Source organism: Lemur catta, unplaced genomic scaffold (assembly GCF_020740605.2).
Source record: "Lemur catta isolate mLemCat1 unplaced genomic scaffold, mLemCat1.pri scaffold_174_ctg1, whole genome shotgun sequence".
Taxonomy (NCBI): domain Eukaryota; kingdom Metazoa; phylum Chordata; class Mammalia; order Primates; family Lemuridae; genus Lemur; species Lemur catta.
In genome coordinates this window covers 15,164-33,581 of record NW_025423792.1, presented here as the reverse complement: position 1 = coordinate 33,581, position 18,418 = coordinate 15,164, and the positions used below count along the sequence as shown (strand labels likewise).

Sequence of the window (18,418 nt, the reverse complement as noted above, 5' to 3'; positions counted from 1 at the left end):
TAATAATAAATATATTATTATTATTCTTCTTCAACATGTCCATTTCCCTAATTAAAAGAAAAGGAGAAAGAAACAGATTGTAAGTTTCTAGTTATAAACCCTGTTTAAATTTGATTATTTATTAATTTGGGGGAAATGATTAGTTTGGGGGCTCTGTGTCCATCTATCGAGGAATACAGTATAGCCTCTCCATCGATTTGGGCCATCATTTATGTTTGTTACTAAGTTTTCCATCTAAGTTGGCACGTTTTTCCGTAGGTGCTGTGTAGATTCTCTGTGACTTTGACTGTGATCCTTTTTAAAAATTGCATTCATTATTGTGTATTTGCTAGGAAATAAGAAATATCGAAACTATCGATTGAACGTTGATTTCATGTAGAGCTGTCTTGCGGGACTCACCTAGGCTTTCTACAGGTCTCCCATGCCTAGGGGGCAAACAGTGTATTTTGAGAACCGTAGGAGGTGAGGACAATGAACAAGGTGATTTTTCCTTTCCCACCTATTATTAGTGTTTTCCCTTGTTTTAGTGTGTATTTTAGAGCGTCTGTTGCAGTATTGACCAGAAGAATCTCATTATCAACACCCTGGTCTTGCTCGTGACTTTCCAAAGAATGTTTTTACTTCTGAATCCTTAAGACTATTTTCTAAGGATTTAGACTTTTGAAAAAGAGTTTCTAGATGTCTTCTCTTCTGGATTCTTAAATTATTTTATCGTGAACGAATGGCCAACTGTTCAGATTCTATTCTTCTGCATATATGGATAGGATCAAAATTTCTCCTCTCATAGGGTAACGTGGTCGTCTACTTGGACAACCTTAGAATTTGTCCTGAATTCAGAGCCGGTCCGTCAGAAGTTCCGGAGGCCCGGACCTGCGGCAGGTGTCTGAGGGGCGACAGCCTCGGGGACTGAGCCTCCACATGTCAAACCTGACCCTCTCTCCAGGGGCCACGGGACAGGGTCCGGGCCGGCCGGGGGCGGGAGCCGGGGCGGGCGCGGAGGGCGGAGGGGGCCCCGGGCCACCCCACCCCACCCCCCCCCCGTTTCCAGCCCAGGGGGGTGGGACAGAAAAAGAGGCACAGCAAAAAGCCTAGGGCACCCGTATTCCCAGGCGGTCTCCCATGCAAGTACTAACCGGGGCCCGACCCTGCTTAGCTCCCGAGATCAGAGGGAATCGGGCGGGCGGGGCGCGTTGCGTTCGGGGTGGTATGGCCACAGAGGCCGGCGGCCGCCCCCGGACGCCTCAAGAGGCCGAGCTGCTGCTACGCGTCCCTCCCCTGCCCAGTCGGGTCCCTCCCGCCGCCCTGGCCCTTCGCTAGCCCACCTGCCCCTATGGGGGTGGCGGGCGCAGGCGGAGCCTGACGGGTCTCGCGCGCACCCCCCTGCCCCACCCGAACCGCGGACGCACCGCCGTCGCACATCCCAAGGAGCAGACCCACGGGCACGCGCGCAGGGACAGACTTCCACGCGTGGGGGCGGAGGGCCAGAGCCCGAGAGTGCGCGCGAGAGGGCCCTCCGCCGCCTCGCGCCAGGGCACGGCGGGGAGGGGCTTGCGGGCAGGGCCAGGACAAGGAGGCAGGGCCGTGGCTGCCGCTGGTCCTTCACCCGGAGGTCCTGAAGACGTGCAGTGTCCCCCCCACCGCGCCACCCCACCCCCGTCTGGGGAGGACCGTTCTGCCCCGATTCCCGTCAGGGCCTGCGTGTGGCAGCAGGCCCCGCGCGGGGGCGGGGCCGGGGGCGGGGGGCGGTGGGGCCAGAGCCGGCTATCCTGTTGCACCGTGGGGTGGGGTTTGGGGTGGGTTGCCACGGGTCGGGGGGCCGGTGGGTCGTTTGGGTTTGGGTGGGGAGTGCTCCGCGTGTGTCCTCTCTGCCCGGGTGGCCGGCGACTTGCCCTGTGCGGTGCGCCGGTGTGTCTCTCCGGAGCCCCGGCGGCGGCGAGGAGCCCGCCCGGCGTGAGGCCCGGGCCCGAGGCCCGGGTGTGCGGCGGAGAGGAAGTCCACGGTGGGCTGGGGGTCCGGGGGCCCCAGGGCACGGTTTGCCGCCGTGGGCTGTCCCGCGCCGGGGTGCAGGGGATGTCCCGGAGTGGCGGGGCGGGGCCGGAGAAGAGACCCAGCGGCACTTAGGGATCCCGCCGCCCGGCCCGGCCCCGTGTGGGGCCCAGGGCTGGGGCTCGGCTGCCGGCCGAACGGAAGGGCTGGGACGCTCTGCTGCTGCCGCCGCCGCCGCCGCCTGGCGGTGCTGCTGCAGCGGGGGAGAGGGGAGGAAGGCCCGGGCGGGGGCAGCGGGGCCGCGCCGGGGGGCCGGGGGCCGAGCGCGGAAAGGGGGGGCGGGCGCGGAGCGCGGGGGGCCCCCCACCCCCCCGACCCCCCACGGGCCGGCGGGCGGGACAAAAGAAGAGGCAAAAGCCTACAGCACCCGGTATTCCCAGGCGGTCTCCCATCCAAGTACTAACCAGGCCCGACCCTGCTTAGCTTCCGAGATCAGACGAGATCGGGCGCGTTCAGGGTGGTATGGCCGTAGACGGCGGCGGCTGGCCCCGGACGCCTCAAGAGGCCGAGCTGCTGCGACGTGGGCCCTCCGGGCCCAGCGCCCCGACCCCCACCCCCGACACCCCCGCGCCGTCCTGCAGCCCCGTAGCCTTCAAAGCCTTGCTCGGCAGCTGCTACACAGCACAGAAGCAACACTTTGCCGCAGACACATATACAAATGACAGCAAAAATCAAAGACCAATAGGACATCTCTTCAAAGCACGGAGGACACAAACGGAGGACAACGTGGTGACTTGTCAGATTCTACAGACGGCAGGAGCCCACATGAAGGCTCAGGGAAATATTCCAAAGGAGTGGGACATGGCTCCGAGCTCCCCGGACATGAGCAGACTGGCTTCGGCTGACAGCAGCTCTTAGATTGTCACAGTGGAGCCAGGAAAGTAGGAAAGTTCCTTCCTCGCCTTTCCTCCTTGGCGCAGGTAGCAAGTAGTCCACGGTGATACGGTGAATGGATACGATTATTCTGTGGCATCACGCAAAGAGCGAATGCTGTGGGTGTCTTTGAGAACTGGGAATTTGGGTGTGAGAGAAAGAGGTGAAATCGATAAAGTATAGAGTAAAAAGCCTCTAATTTCTCAGTTTCCATTTGGATTCTCAGTGTAAGCTCAATGTATTTTTCTTTAGTTTTTTTAATCTAATTCTATTTTATTGTTTAGTTTTTAGTTGTTTCCCATGGAAAGTGCTGAGAAATAGGTTGCAAACTCAACAGCAGTGCATTTCACCAGCATCTAGGTCGTGGTCTCCACAAACCATTGTTATTAAACGGTCCTAAGACCTACTGGAGACATAGGCTGACTTCAAGTCTGGGGCGGGAAATGGACGCTTCTTATGCTGGGAAGCGTGGATGCTATGACATCCAACAGGACGAGGGTCACGTCAAAAGACACAGGAACCAGAATGAGTAGACTCCCGTTTGCCAAACACAGGACAGTCTGATCACCAGTAAGTATAATAATTGCAAGATATCGAACACATTAAATATGCTTAAATCCACGATTACACCCCTCACAGCGGCAAAACTGACTCGGGTCACTGTGGACAGCGGTAGGAAACAAAGGGAAATGGTGACAGCCGGGGCCGCCCCCAACTAGTTGGGATGTGTGGACACTCTTTCAAAAGACATCTCAACCCATCACCATGTATGCACTGTATTTGCACTGGATTCAAAGAAACTGAAGTGAGTGTATGTGTCTCAGGGAAACGCAGACATCGAGTACTTGCTGTTATCTCTAATACGGTTAAATGTTTAGATGGAATAATGTGGCTGTGATTACACTGAAAAAGGAAAGAAAGCCTCCACCTTTGATAGAAACATATTGACCCTTTATCGATGGAGGGATATTACTAAGGGGATCATGAACTTAAGGTAGGAGGGGTATAAAAGAAACAAGATCTGGCTGGCCAAGGGTTGGTGATTTCTTGAGTCAGGGTAGTGAGTATGTATTCTACTATTCTGTCTGTTTTTGTTTCTATTTCAAATTTCCCATAATAAAAGGTGTCAAAAGATACCACGAAGAGGGTAAAAACAAGCCGCAAACAGGACAAGGCATCTGTAGCGCATATACTTGGCAAGATATTACTATTACAGAATATCTATGTGTAATATGCTTCATACGCATTTGGCACTGTATCCTCACTATTAATCAGGGAAATAGGAAATAAACAATGAAGCAAGGTGTAGTTTCAAACTCACCAGATTGAGGAAACTTAAAAAACCGATCGCTGTGTTGGCTGGGAGGAAAACTCTTACCCACACCCTGCTGATACGGGAGGTGAAGTGATAGAACCATTTGGAAAACAATGTAGCATAAATGGATATGAATCCACACTGGCGTCATTCAGGAGCAAGCGTATTCTCTGAGGAGCACGTACCAGAGAGAAGATAGGGCACGTGTGACCAGGAATCGTCTAGGGTAATACTCACGGGAGCCCTGTGTACACGGACCTAGTCAAAGATCGGATAAAGATATTTCGATTGCTTCGTGCAGTGCCATTCTATAGCAGTGCTGATGAACTGCAGCTTCCTGTGTCAGCAAGGAGTATTCCCCAAACAGAAGGTTTCCCCTGGCACACAAGTTACCCAGAATGCATCCACAATGGTTCCACACGTATTATATAAACTGTGAAAATAACAAACTACCTCAATGAGACAGTCATATAACAGAGAGCAAAAACTTTAAAAGGAAAAGCAAGCAAAATGCTGACAGTCGAGATGGGATTTGTTGGGGAGAAGTGTTTCTTTGGTTGCATGCCATTCAGGAAAAGATACACAGCGGCTTGCGACCTATGAATAAACTCCCAGTTTTATAAGGTGAGTGGTAGAGTGTTGGTACAGTTAACTCGATTTAATCTAATAATAATAATAATATTATTATTATTCTTCTTCAACATGTCCATTTCCCTAATTAAAAGAAAAGGAGAAAGAAACAGATTGTAAGTTTCTAGTTATAAACCCTGTTTAAATTTGATTATTTATTAATTTGGGGGGAAATGATTAGTTTGGGGGCTCTGTGTCCATCTATCGAGGAATACAGTATAGCCTCTCCATCGATTTGGGCCATCATTTTATGTTTGTTACTAAGTTTTCCATCTAAGTTGGCACGTTTTTCCCGTAGGTGCTGTGTAGATTCTCTGTGACTTTGACTGTGATCCTTTTAAAAAATTGCATTCATTATTGTGTATTTGCTAGGAAATAAGAAATATCGAAACTATCGATTGAACGTTGATTTCATGTAGAGCTGTCTTGCGGGACTCACCTAGGCTTTCTACAGGTCTCCCATGCCTAGGGGCAAACAGTGTATTTTGAGAACCGTAGGAGGTGAGGACAATGAACAAGGTGATTTTTCCTTTCCCACCTATTATTAGTGTTTTTCCCTTGTTTTAGTGTGTATTTTAGAGCGTCTGTTGCAGTATTGACCAGAAGAATCTCATTATCAACACCCTGGTCTTGCTCGTGACTTTCCAAAGAATGTTTTTACTTCTGAATCCTTAAGACTATTTTCTAAGGATTTAGACTTTTGAAAAGAGTTTCTAGATGTCTTCTCTTCTGGATTCTTAAATTATTTTATCGTGAACGAATGGCCAACTGTTCAGATTCTATTCTTCTGCATATATGGATAGGATCAAATTTCTCCTCTCATAGGGTAACGTGGTCGTCTACTTGGACAACCTTAGAATTTGTCCTGAATTCAGAGCCGGTCCGTCAGAAGTTCCGGAGGCCCGGACCTGCGGCAGGTGTCTGAGGGGCGACAGCCTCGGGGACTGAGCCTCCACATGTCAAACCTGACCCTCTCTCCAGGGGCCACGGGACAGGGTCCGGGCCGGCCGGGGGCGGGAGCCGGGGCGGGCGCGGAGGGCGGAGGGGCCCCGGGCCACCCCACCCCACCCCCCCCCCGTTTCCAGCCCAGGGGGGTGGGACAGAAAAAGAGGCACAGCAAAAAGCCTAGGGCACCCGGTATTCCCAGGCGGTCTCCCATGCAAGTACTAACCGGGCCCGACCCTGCTTAGCTCCCGAGATCAGAGGGAATCGGGCGGGCGGGCGCGTTGCGTTCGGGGTGGTATGGCCACAGAGGCCGGCGGCCGCCCCCGGACGCCTCAAGAGGCCGAGCTGCTGCTACGCGTCCCTCCCTGCCCAGTCGGGTCCCTCCCGCCGCCCTGGCCCTTCGCTAGCCCACCTGCCCCTATGGGGGGGCGGGCGCAGGCGGAGCCTGACGGGTCTCGCGCGCACCCCCCTGCCCCACCCGAACCGCGGACGCACCGCCGTCGCACATCCCAAGGAGCAGACCCACGGGCACGCGCGCAGGGACAGACTTCCACGCGTGGGGGCGGAGGGCCAGAGCCCGAGAGTGCGCGCGAGAGGGCCCTCCGCCGCCTCGCGCCAGGGCACGGCGGGGAGGGGCTTGCGGGCAGGGCCAGGACAAGGAGGCAGGGCCGTGGCTGCCGCTGGTCCTTCACCCGGAGGTCCTGAAGACGTGCAGTGTCCCCCCCACCGCGCCACCCCACCCCCGTCTGGGGAGGACCGTTCTGCCCCGATTCCCGTCAGGGCCTGCGTGTGGCAGCAGGCCCCGCGCGGGGGCGGGGCCGGGGGCGGGGGGCGGTGGGGCCAGAGCCGGCTATCCTGTTGCACCGTGGGGTGGGGTTTGGGGTGGGTTGCCACGGGTCGGGGGGCCGGTGGGTCGTTTGGGTTTGGGTGGGAGTGCTCCGCGTGTGTCCTCTCTGCCCGGGTGGCCGGCGACTTGCCCTGTGCGGTGCGCCGGTGTGTCTCTCCGGAGCCCCGGCGGCGGCGAGGAGCCCGCCCGGCGTGAGGCCCGGGCCCGAGGCCCGGGTGTGCGGCGGAGAGGAAGTCCACGGTGGGCTGGGGGTCCGGGGGCCCAGGGCACGGTTTGCCGCCGTGGGCTGTCCCGCGCCGGGTGCAGGGGATGTCCCGGAGTGCGGGGCGGGGCCGGAGAAGAGACCCAGCGGCACTTAGGGATCCCGCCGCCCGGCCCGGCCCCGTGTGGGGCCCAGGGCTGGGGCTCGGCTGCCGGCCGAACGGAAGGGCTGGGACGCTCTGCTGCTGCCGCCGCCGCCGCCGCCTGGCGGTGCTGCTGCAGCGGGGGAGAGGGGAGGAAGGCCCGGGCGGGGGCAGCGGGCCGCGCCGGGGGGGCCGGGGGCCGAGCGCGAAAGGGGGGGCGGGCGCGGAGCGCGGGGGGCCCCCCACCCCCCCGACCCCCCACGGGCCGGCGGGCGGGACAAAAGAAGAGGCAAAAGCCTACAGCACCCGGTATTCCCAGGCGGTCTCCCATCCAAGTACTAACCAGGCCCGACCCTGCTTAGCTTCCGAGATCAGACGAGATCGGGCGCGTTCAGGGTGGTATGGCCGTAGACGGCGGCGGCTGGCCCCGGACGCCTCAAGAGGCCGAGCTGCTGCGACGTGGCCCTCCGGGCCCAGCGCCCCGACCCCCACCCCCGACACCCCCGCGCCGTCCTGCAGCCCCGTAGCCTTCAAAGCCTTGCTCGGCAGCTGCTACACAGCACAGAAGCAACACTTTGCCGCAGACACATATACAAATGACAGCAAAAATCAAAGACCAATAGGACATCTCTTCAAAGCACGGAGGACACAAACGGGAGGACAACGTGTGACTTGTCAGATTCTACAGACGGCAGGAGCCCACATGAAGGCTCAGGGAAATATTCCAAAGGAGTGGGACATGGCTCCGAGCTCCCCGGACATGAGCAGACTGGCTTCGGCTGACAGCAGCTCTTAGATTGTCACAGTGGAGCCAGGAAAGTAGAAAGTTCCTTCCTCGCCTTTCCTCCTTGGCGCAGTAGCAAGTAGTCCACGGTGATACGGTGAATGGATACGATTATTCTGTGGCATCACGCAAAGAGCGAATGCTGTGGGTGTCTTTGAGAACTGGGAATTTGGGTGTGAGAGAAAGAGGTGAAATCGATAAAGTATAGAGTAAAAAGCCTCTAATTTCTCAGTTTCCATTTGGATTCTCAGTGTAAGCTCAATGTATTTTTCTTTAGTTTTTTAATCTAATTCTATTTTATTGTTTAGTTTTTAGTTGTTTCCCATGGAAAGTGCTGAGAAATAGGTGCAAACTCAACAGCAGTGCATTTCACCAGCATCTAGGTCGTGGTCTCCACAAACCATTGTTATTAAACGGTCCTAAGACCTACTGGAGACATAGGCTGACTTCAAGTCTGGGGCGGGAAATGGACGCTTCTTATGCTGGGAAGCGTGGATGCTATGACATCCAACAGGACGAGGGTCACGTCAAAAGACACAGGAACCAGAATGAGTAGACTCCCGTTTGCCAAACACAGGACAGTCTGATCACCAGTAAGTATAATAATTGCAAGATATCGAAACACATTAAATATGCTTAAATCCACGATTACACCCCTCACAGCGGCAAAACTGACTCGGGTCACTGTGGACAGCGGTAGGAAACAAAGGGAAATGGTGACAGCCGGGGCCGCCCCCAACTAGTTGGGATGTGTGGACACTCTTTCAAAAGACATCTCAACCCATCACCATGTATGCACTGTATTTGCACTGGATTCAAAGAAACTGAAGTGAGTGTATGTGTCTCAGGGAAACGCAGACATCGAGTACTTGCTGTTATCTCTAATACGGTTAAATGTTTAGATGGAATAATGTGGCTGTGATTACACTGAAAAAGGAAAGAAAGCCTCCACCTTTGATAGAAACATATTGACCCTTTATCGATGGAGGGATATTACTAAGGGGATCATGAACTTAAGGTAGGAGGGGTATAAAAGAAACAAGATCTGGCTGGCCAAGGGTTGGTGATTTCTTGAGTCAGGGTAGTGAGTATGTATTCTACTATTCTGTCTGTTTTTGTTTCTATTTCAAATTTCCCATAATAAAAGGTGTCAAAAGATACCACGAAGAGGGTAAAAAACAAGCCGCAAACAGGACAAGGCATCTGTAGCGCATATACTTGGCAAGATATTACTATTACAGAATATCTATGTGTAATATGCTTCATACGCATTTGGCACTGTATCCTCACTATTAATCAGGGAAATAGGAAATAAACAATGAAGCAAGGTGTAGTTTCAAACTCACCAGATTGAGGAAACTTAAAAAACCGATCGCTGTGTTGGCTGGGAGGAAAACTCTTACCCACACCCTGCTGATACGGGAGGTGAAGTGATAGAACCATTTGGAAAACAATGTAGCATAAATGGATATGAATCCACACTGGCGTCATTCAGGAGCAAGCGTATTCTCTGAGGAGCACGTACCAGAGAGAAGATAGGGCACGTGTGACCAGGAATCGTCTAGGGTAATACTCACGGGAGCCCTGTGTACACGGACCTAGTCAAAGATCGGATAAAGATATTTCGATTGCTTCGTGCAGTGCCATTCTATAGCAGTGCTGATGAACTGCAGCTTCCTGTGTCAGCAAGGAGTATTCCCCAAACAGAAGGTTTCCCCTGGCACACAAGTTACCCAGAATGCATCCACAATGGTTCCACACGTATTATATAAACTGTGAAAATAACAAACTACCTCAATGAGACAGTCATATAACAGAGAGCAAAAACTTTAAAAGGAAAAGCAAGCAAAATGCTGACAGTCGAGATGGGATTTGTTGGGGAGAAGTGTTTCTTTGGTTGCATGCCTTCAGGAAAAGATACACAGCGGCTTGCGACCTATGAATAAACTCCCAGTTTTATAAGGTGAGTGGTAGAGTGTTGGTACAGTTAACTCGATTTAATCTAATAATAATAATAATATTATTATTATTCTTCTTCAACATGTCCATTTCCCTAATTAAAAGAAAAGGAGAAAGAAACAGATTGTAAGTTTCTAGTTATAAACCCTGTTTAAATTTGATTATTTATTAATTTGGGGGAAATGATTAGTTTGGGGGCTCTGTGTCCATCTATCGAGGAATACAGTATAGCCTCTCCATCGATTTGGGCCATCATTTATGTTTGTTACTAAGTTTTCCATCTAAGTTGGCACGTTTTTCCCGTAGGTGCTGTGTAGATTCTCTGTGACTTTGACTGTGATCCTTTTTAAAAATTGCATTCATTATTGTGTATTTGCTAGGAAATAAGAAATATCGAAACTATCGATTGAACGTTGATTTCATGTAGAGCTGTCTTGCGGGACTCACCTAGGCTTTCTACAGGTCTCCCATGCCTAGGGGCAAACAGTGTATTTTGAGAACCGTAGGAGGTGAGGACAATGAACAAGGTGATTTTTCCTTTCCCACCTATTATTAGTGTTTTCCCTTGTTTTAGTGTGTATTTTAGAGCGTCTGTTGCAGTATTGACCAGAAGAATCTCATTATCAACACCCTGGTCTTGCTCGTGACTTTCCAAAGAATGTTTTTACTTCTGAATCCTTAAGACTATTTTCTAAGGATTTAGACTTTTGAAAAGAGTTTCTAGATGTCTTCTCTTCTGGATTCTTAAATTATTTTATCGTGAACGAATGGCCAACTGTTCAGATTCTATTCTTCTGCATATATGGATAGGATCAAATTTCTCCTCTCATAGGGTAACGTGGTCGTCTACTTGGACAACCTTAGAATTTGTCCTGAATTCAGAGCCGGTCCGTCAGAAGTTCCGGAGGCCCGGACCTGCGGCAGGTGTCTGAGGGGCGACAGCCTCGGGGACTGAGCCTCCACATGTCAAACCTGACCCTCTCTCCAGGGGCCACGGGACAGGGTCCGGGCCGGCCGGGGGCGGGAGCCGGGGCGGGCGCGGAGGGCGGAGGGGCCCCGGGCCACCCCACCCCACCCCCCCCCCGTTTCCAGCCCAGGGGGGTGGGACAGAAAAAGAGGCACAGCAAAAAGCCTAGGGCACCCGGTATTCCCAGGCGGTCTCCCATGCAAGTACTAACCGGGCCCGACCCTGCTTAGCTCCCGAGATCAGAGGGAATCGGGCGGGCGGGCGCGTTGCGTTCGGGGGTGGTATGGCCACAGAGGCCGGCGGCCGCCCCCGGACGCCTCAAGAGGCCGAGCTGCTGCTACGCGTCCCTCCCTGCCCAGTCGGGTCCCTCCCGCCGCCCTGGCCCTTCGCTAGCCCACCTGCCCCTATGGGGGGGCGGGCGCAGGCGGAGCCTGACGGGTCTCGCGCGCACCCCCCTGCCCCACCCGAACCGCGGACGCACCGCCGTCGCACATCCCAAGGAGCAGACCCACGGGCACGCGCGCAGGGACAGACTTCCACGCGTGGGGGCGGAGGGCCAGAGCCCGAGAGTGCGCGCGAGAGGGCCCTCCGCCGCCTCGCGCCAGGGCACGGCGGGGAGGGGCTTGCGGGCAGGGCCAGGACAAGGAGGCAGGGCCGTGGCTGCCGCTGGTCCTTCACCCGGAGGTCCTGAAGACGTGCAGTGTCCCCCCCCACCGCGCCACCCCACCCCCGTCTGGGGAGGACCGTTCTGCCCCGATTCCCGTCAGGGCCTGCGTGTGGCAGCAGGCCCCGCGCGGGGGCGGGGCCGGGGGCGGGGGGCGGTGGGGCCAGAGCCGGCTATCCTGTTGCACCGTGGGGTGGGGTTTGGGGTGGGTTGCCACGGGTCGGGGGGCCGGTGGGTCGTTTGGGTTTGGGTGGGAGTGCTCCGCGTGTGTCCTCTCTGCCCGGGTGGCCGGCGACTTGCCCTGTGCGGTGCGCCGGTGTGTCTCTCCGGAGCCCCGGCGGCGGCGAGGAGCCCGCCCGGCGTGAGGCCCGGGCCCGAGGCCCGGGTGTGCGGCGGAGAGGAAGTCCACGGTGGGCTGGGGGTCCGGGGGCCCAGGGCACGGTTTGCCGCCGTGGGCTGTCCCGCGCCGGGTGCAGGGGATGTCCCGGAGTGCGGGGCGGGGCCGGAGAAGAGACCCAGCGGCACTTAGGGATCCCGCCGCCCGGCCCGGCCCCGTGTGGGGCCCAGGGCTGGGGCTCGGCTGCCGGCCGAACGGAAGGGCTGGGACGCTCTGCTGCTGCCGCCGCCGCCGCCGCCTGGCGGTGCTGCTGCAGCGGGGGAGAGGGGAGGAAGGCCCGGGCGGGGGCAGCGGGCCGCGCCGGGGGGCCGGGGGCCGAGCGCGAAAGGGGGGGCGGGCGCGGAGCGCGGGGGGCCCCCCACCCCCCCGACCCCCCACGGGCCGGCGGGCGGGACAAAAGAAGAGGCAAAAGCCTACAGCACCCGGTATTCCCAGGCGGTCTCCCATCCAAGTACTAACCAGGCCCGACCCTGCTTAGCTTCCGAGATCAGACGAGATCGGGCGCGTTCAGGGTGGTATGGCCGTAGACGGCGGCGGCTGGCCCCGGACGCCTCAAGAGGCCGAGCTGCTGCGACGTGGCCCTCCGGGCCCAGCGCCCCGACCCCCACCCCCGACACCCCCGCGCCGTCCTGCAGCCCCGTAGCCTTCAAAGCCTTGCTCGGCAGCTGCTACACAGCACAGAAGCAACACTTTGCCGCAGACACATATACAAATGACAGCAAAAATCAAAGACCAATAGGACATCTCTTCAAAGCACGGAGGACACAAACGGGAGGACAACGTGTGACTTGTCAGATTCTACAGACGGCAGGAGCCCACATGAAGGCTCAGGGAAATATTCCAAAGGAGTGGGACATGGCTCCGAGCTCCCCGGACATGAGCAGACTGGCTTCGGCTGACAGCAGCTCTTAGATTGTCACAGTGGAGCCAGGAAAGTAGAAAGTTCCTTCCTCGCCTTTCCTCCTTGGCGCAGTAGCAAGTAGTCCACGGTGATACGGTGAATGGATACGATTATTCTGTGGCATCACGCAAAGAGCGAATGCTGTGGGTGTCTTTGAGAACTGGGAATTTGGGTGTGAGAGAAAGAGGTGAAATCGATAAAGTATAGAGTAAAAAGCCTCTAATTTCTCAGTTTCCATTTGGATTCTCAGTGTAAGCTCAATGTATTTTTCTTTAGTTTTTTAATCTAATTCTATTTTATTGTTTAGTTTTTAGTTGTTTCCCATGGAAAGTGCTGAGAAATAGGTGCAAACTCAACAGCAGTGCATTTCACCAGCATCTAGGTCGTGGTCTCCACAAACCATTGTTATTAAACGGTCCTAAGACCTACTGGAGACATAGGCTGACTTCAAGTCTGGGGCGGGAAATGGACGCTTCTTATGCTGGGAAGCGTGGATGCTATGACATCCAACAGGACGAGGGTCACGTCAAAAGACACAGGAACCAGAATGAGTAGACTCCCGTTTGCCAAACACAGGACAGTCTGATCACCAGTAAGTATAATAATTGCAAGATATCGAAACACATTAAATATGCTTAAATCCACGATTACACCCCTCACAGCGGCAAAACTGACTCGGGTCACTGTGGACAGCGGTAGGAAACAAAGGGAAATGGTGACAGCCGGGGCCGCCCCCAACTAGTTGGGATGTGTGGACACTCTTTCAAAAGACATCTCAACCCATCACCATGTATGCACTGTATTTGCACTGGATTCAAAGAAACTGAAGTGAGTGTATGTGTCTCAGGGAAACGCAGACATCGAGTACTTGCTGTTATCTCTAATACGGTTAAATGTTTAGATGGAATAATGTGGCTGTGATTACACTGAAAAAGGAAAGAAAGCCTCCACCTTTGATAGAAACATATTGACCCTTTATCGATGGAGGGATATTACTAAGGGGATCATGAACTTAAGGTAGGAGGGGTATAAAAGAAACAAGATCTGGCTGGCCAAGGGTTGGTGATTTCTTGAGTCAGGGTAGTGAGTATGTATTCTACTATTCTGTCTGTTTTTGTTTCTATTTCAAATTTCCCATAATAAAAGGTGTCAAAAGATACCACGAAGAGGGTAAAAAACAAGCCGCAAACAGGACAAGGCATCTGTAGCGCATATACTTGGCAAGATATTACTATTACAGAATATCTATGTGTAATATGCTTCATACGCATTTGGCACTGTATCCTCACTATTAATCAGGGAAATAGGAAATAAACAATGAAGCAAGGTGTAGTTTCAAACTCACCAGATTGAGGAAACTTAAAAAACCGATCGCTGTGTTGGCTGGGAGGAAAACTCTTACCCACACCCTGCTGATACGGGAGGTGAAGTGATAGAACCATTTGGAAAACAATGTAGCATAAATGGATATGAATCCACACTGGCGTCATTCAGGAGCAAGCGTATTCTCTGAGGAGCACGTACCAGAGAGAAGATAGGGCACGTGTGACCAGGAATCGTCTAGGGTAATACTCACGGGAGCCCTGTGTACACGGACCTAGTCAAAGATCGGATAAAGATATTTCGATTGCTTCGTGCAGTGCCATTCTATAGCAGTGCTGATGAACTGCAGCTTCCTGTGTCAGCAAGGAGTATTCCCCAAACAGAAGGTTTCCCCTGGCACACAAGTTACCCAGAATGCATCCACAATGGTTCCACACGTATTATATAAACTGTGAAAATAACAAACTACCTCAATGAGACAGTCATATAACAGAGAGCAAAAACTTTAAAAGGAAAAGCAAGCAAAATGCTGACAGTCGAGATGGGATTTGTTGGGGAGAAGTGTTTCTTTGGTTGCATGCCTTCAGGAAAAGATACACAGCGGCTTGCGACCTATGAATAAACTCCCAGTTTTATAAGGTGAGTGGTAGAGTGTTGGTACAGTTAACTCGATTTAATCTAATAATAATAATAATATTATTATTATTCTTCTTCAACATGTCCATTTCCCTAATTAAAAGAAAAGGAGAAAGAAACAGATTGTAAGTTTCTAGTTATAAACCCTGTTTAAATTTGATTATTTATTAATTTGGGGGAAATGATTAGTTTGGGGGCTCTGTGTCCATCTATCGAGGAATACAGTATAGCCTCTCCATCGATTTGGGCCATCATTTATGTTTGTTACTAAGTTTTCCATCTAAGTTGGCACGTTTTTCCCGTAGGTGCTGTGTAGATTCTCTGTGACTTTGACTGTGATCCTTTTTAAAAATTGCATTCATTATTGTGTATTTGCTAGGAAATAAGAAATATCGAAACTATCGATTGAACGTTGATTTCATGTAGAGCTGTCTTGCGGGACTCACCTAGGCTTTCTACAGGTCTCCCATGCCTAGGGGCAAACAGTGTATTTTGAGAACCGTAGGAGGTGAGGACAATGAACGAGGTGATTTTTCCTTTCCCACCTATTATTAGTGTTTTCCCTTGTTTTAGTGTGTATTTTAGAGCGTCTGTTGCAGTATTGACCAGAAGAATCTCATTATCAACACCCTGGTCTTGCTCGTGACTTTCCAAAGAATGTTTTTACTTCTGAATCCTTAAGACTATTTTCTAAGGATTTAGACTTTTGAAAAGAGTTTCTAGATGTCTTCTCTTCTGGATTCTTAAATTATTTTATCGTGAACGAATGGCCAACTGTTCAGATTCTATTCTTCTGCATATATGGATAGGATCAAATTTCTCCTCTCATAGGGTAACGTGGTCGTCTACTTGGACAACCTTAGAATTTGTCCTGAATTCAGAGCCGGTCCGTCAGAAGTTCCGGAGGCCCGGACCTGCGGCAGGTGTCTGAGGGGCGACAGCCTCGGGGACTGAGCCTCCACATGTCAAACCTGACCCTCTCTCCAGGGGCCACGGGACAGGGTCCGGGCCGGCCGGGGGCGGGAGCCGGGGCGGGCGCGGAGGGCGGAGGGGCCCCGGGCCACCCCACCCCACCCCCCCCCCGTTTCCAGCCCAGGGGGGTGGGACAGAAAAAGAGGCACAGCAAAAAGCCTAGGGCACCCGGTATTCCCAGGCGGTCTCCCATGCAAGTACTAACCGGGCCCGACCCTGCTTAGCTCCCGAGATCAGAGGGAATCGGGCGGGCGGGCGCGTTGCGTTCGGGGTGGTATGGCCACAGAGGCCGGCGGCCGCCCCCGGACGCCTCAAGAGGCCGAGCTGCTGCTACGCGTCCCTCCCTGCCCAGTCGGGTCCCTCCCGCCGCCCTGGCCCTTCGCTAGCCCACCTGCCCGTATGGGGGGGCGGGCGCAGGCGGAGCCTGACGGGTCTCGCGCGCACCCCCCTGCCCCACCCGAACCGCGGACGCACCGCCGTCGCACATCCCAAGGAGCAGACCCACGGGCACGCGCGCAGGGACAGACTTCCACGCGTGGGGGCGGAGGGCCAGAGCCCGAGAGTGCGCGCGAGAGGGCCCTCCGCCGCCTCGCGCCAGGGCACGGCGGGGAGGGGCTTGCGGGCAGGGCCAGGACAAGGAGGCAGGGCCGTGGCTGCCGCTGGTCCTTCACCCGGAGGTCCTGAAGACGTGCAGTGTCCCCCCCACCGCGCCACCCCACCCCCGTCTGGGGAGGACCGTTCTGCCCTGATTCCCGTCAGGGCCTGCGTGTGGCAGCAGGCCCCGCGCGGGGGCGGGGCCGGGGGCGGGGGGCGGTGGGGCCAGAGCCGGCTATCCTGTTGCACCGTGGGGTGGGGTTTGGGGTGGGTTGCCACGGGTCGGGGGGCCGGTGGGTCGTTTGGGTTTGGGTGGGAGTGCTCCGCGTGTGTCCTCTCTGCCCGGGTGGCCGGCGACTTGCCCTGTGCGGTGCGCCGGTGTGTCTCTCCGGAGCCCCGGCGGCGGCGAGGAGCCCGCCCGGCGTGAGGCCCGGGCCCGAGGCCCGGGTGTGCGGCGGAGAGGAAGTCCACGGTGGGCTGGGGGTCCGGGGGCCCAGGGCACGGTTTGCCGCCGTGGGCTGTCCCGCGCCGGGTGCAGGGGATGTCCCGGAGTGCGGGGCGGGGCCGGAGAAGAGACCCAGCGGCACTTAGGGATCCCGCCGCCCGGCCCGGCCCCGTGTGGGGCCCAGGGCTGGGGCTCGGCTGCCGGCCGAACGGAAGGGCTGGGACGCTCTGCTGCTGCCGCCGCCGCCGCCGCCTGGCGGTGCTGCTGCAGCGGGGGAGAGGGGAGGAAGGCCCGGGCGGGGGCAGCGGGCCGCGCCGGGGGGCCGGGGGCCGAGCGCGAAAGGGGGGGCGGGCGCGGAGCGCGGGGGGCCCCCCACCCCCCCGACCCCCCACGGGCCGGCGGGCGGGACAAAAGAAGAGGCAAAAGCCTACAGCACCCGGTATTCCCAGGCGGTCTCCCATCCAAGTACTAACCAGGCCCGACCCTGCTTAGCTTCCGAGATCAGACGAGATCGGGCGCGTTCAGGGTGGTATGGCCGTAGACGGCGGCGGCTGGCCCCGGACGCCTCAAGAGGCCGAGCTGCTGCGACGTGGCCCTCCGGGCCCAGCGCCCCGACCCCCACCCCCGACACCCCCGCGCCGTCCTGCAGCCCCGTAGCCTTCAAAGCCTTGCTCGGCAGCTGCTACACAGCACAGAAGCAACACTTTGCCGCAGACACATATACAAATCACAGCAAAAATCAAAGACCAATAGGACATCTCTTCAAAGCACGGAGGACACAAACGGGAGGACAACGTGTGACTTGTCAGATTCTACAGACGGCAGGAGCCCACATGAAGGCTCAGGGAAATATTCCAAAGGAGTGGGACATGGCTCCGAGCTCCCCGGACATGAGCAGACTGGCTTCGGCTGACAGCAGCTCTTAGATTGTCACAGTGGAGCCAGGAAAGTAGAAAGTTCCTTCCTCGCCTTTCCTCCTTGGCGCAGTAGCAAGTAGTCCACGGTGATACGGTGAATGGATACGATTATTCTGTGGCATCACGCAAAGAGCGAATGCTGTGGGTGTCTTTGAGAACTGGGAATTTGGGTGTGAGAGAAAGAGGTGAAATCGATAAAGTATAGAGTAAAAAGCCTCTAATTTCTCAGTTTCCATTTGGATTCTCAGTGTAAGCTCAATGTATTTTTCTTTAGTTTTTTAATCTAATTCTATTTTATTGTTTAGTTTTTAGTTGTTTCCCATGGAAAGTGCTGAGAAATAGGTGCAAACTCAACAGCAGTGCATTTCACCAGCATCTAGGTCGTGGTCTCCACAAACCATTGTTATTAAACGGTCCTAAGACCTACTGGAGACATAGGCTGACTTCAAGTCTGGGGCGGGAAATGGACGCTTCTTATGCTGGGAAGCGTGGATGCTATGACATCCAACAGGACGAGGGTCACGTCAAAAGACACAGGAACCAGAATGAGTAGACTCCCGTTTGCCAAACACAGGACAGTCTGATCACCAGTAAGTATAATAATTGCAAGATATCGAAACACATTAAATATGCTTAAATCCACGATTACACCCCTCACAGCGGCAAAACTGACTCGGGTCACTGTGGACAGCGGTAGGAAACAAAGGGAAATGGTGACAGCCGGGGCCGCCCCCAACTAGTTGGGATGTGTGGACACTCTTTCAAAAGACATCTCAACCCATCACCATGTATGCACTGTATTTGCACTGGATTCAAAGAAACTGAAGTGAGTGTATGTGTCTCAGGGAAACGCAGACAT

The 18,418-nt window shown here is 54.8% G+C and overlaps 4 non-coding genes and 3 pseudogenes across 4 annotated transcripts; all 7 read right to left on the bottom strand.

Moving 5' to 3' along the window:
• Window positions 1-2,401: 2,401 nt before the first annotated feature.
• LOC123629559 lies at window positions 2,402-2,520 on the bottom strand. Its single transcript, XR_006732108.1, has one exon. It is a non-coding gene; the product is annotated as a 5S ribosomal RNA (ribosomal RNA).
• A 3,466-nt stretch (window positions 2,521-5,986) lies between these two features.
• Window positions 5,987-6,118, bottom strand: LOC123629566 (annotated as a pseudogene).
• A 1,176-nt stretch (window positions 6,119-7,294) lies between these two features.
• LOC123629558 lies at window positions 7,295-7,413 on the bottom strand. The gene has a single exon (XR_006732107.1). It is a non-coding gene; the product is annotated as a 5S ribosomal RNA (ribosomal RNA).
• A 3,459-nt stretch (window positions 7,414-10,872) lies between these two features.
• On the bottom strand, window positions 10,873-11,005 carry LOC123629570 (annotated as a pseudogene).
• Window positions 11,006-12,181: 1,176 nt separating this feature from the next.
• Window positions 12,182-12,300, bottom strand: LOC123629573. The gene has a single exon (XR_006732114.1). It is a non-coding gene; the product is annotated as a 5S ribosomal RNA (ribosomal RNA).
• A 3,459-nt stretch (window positions 12,301-15,759) lies between these two features.
• On the bottom strand, window positions 15,760-15,891 carry LOC123629565 (annotated as a pseudogene).
• A 1,175-nt stretch (window positions 15,892-17,066) lies between these two features.
• On the bottom strand, window positions 17,067-17,185 carry LOC123629572. Its single transcript, XR_006732113.1, has one exon. It is a non-coding gene; the product is annotated as a 5S ribosomal RNA (ribosomal RNA).
• Between the last annotated feature and the right edge of the window lie 1,233 nt (window positions 17,186-18,418).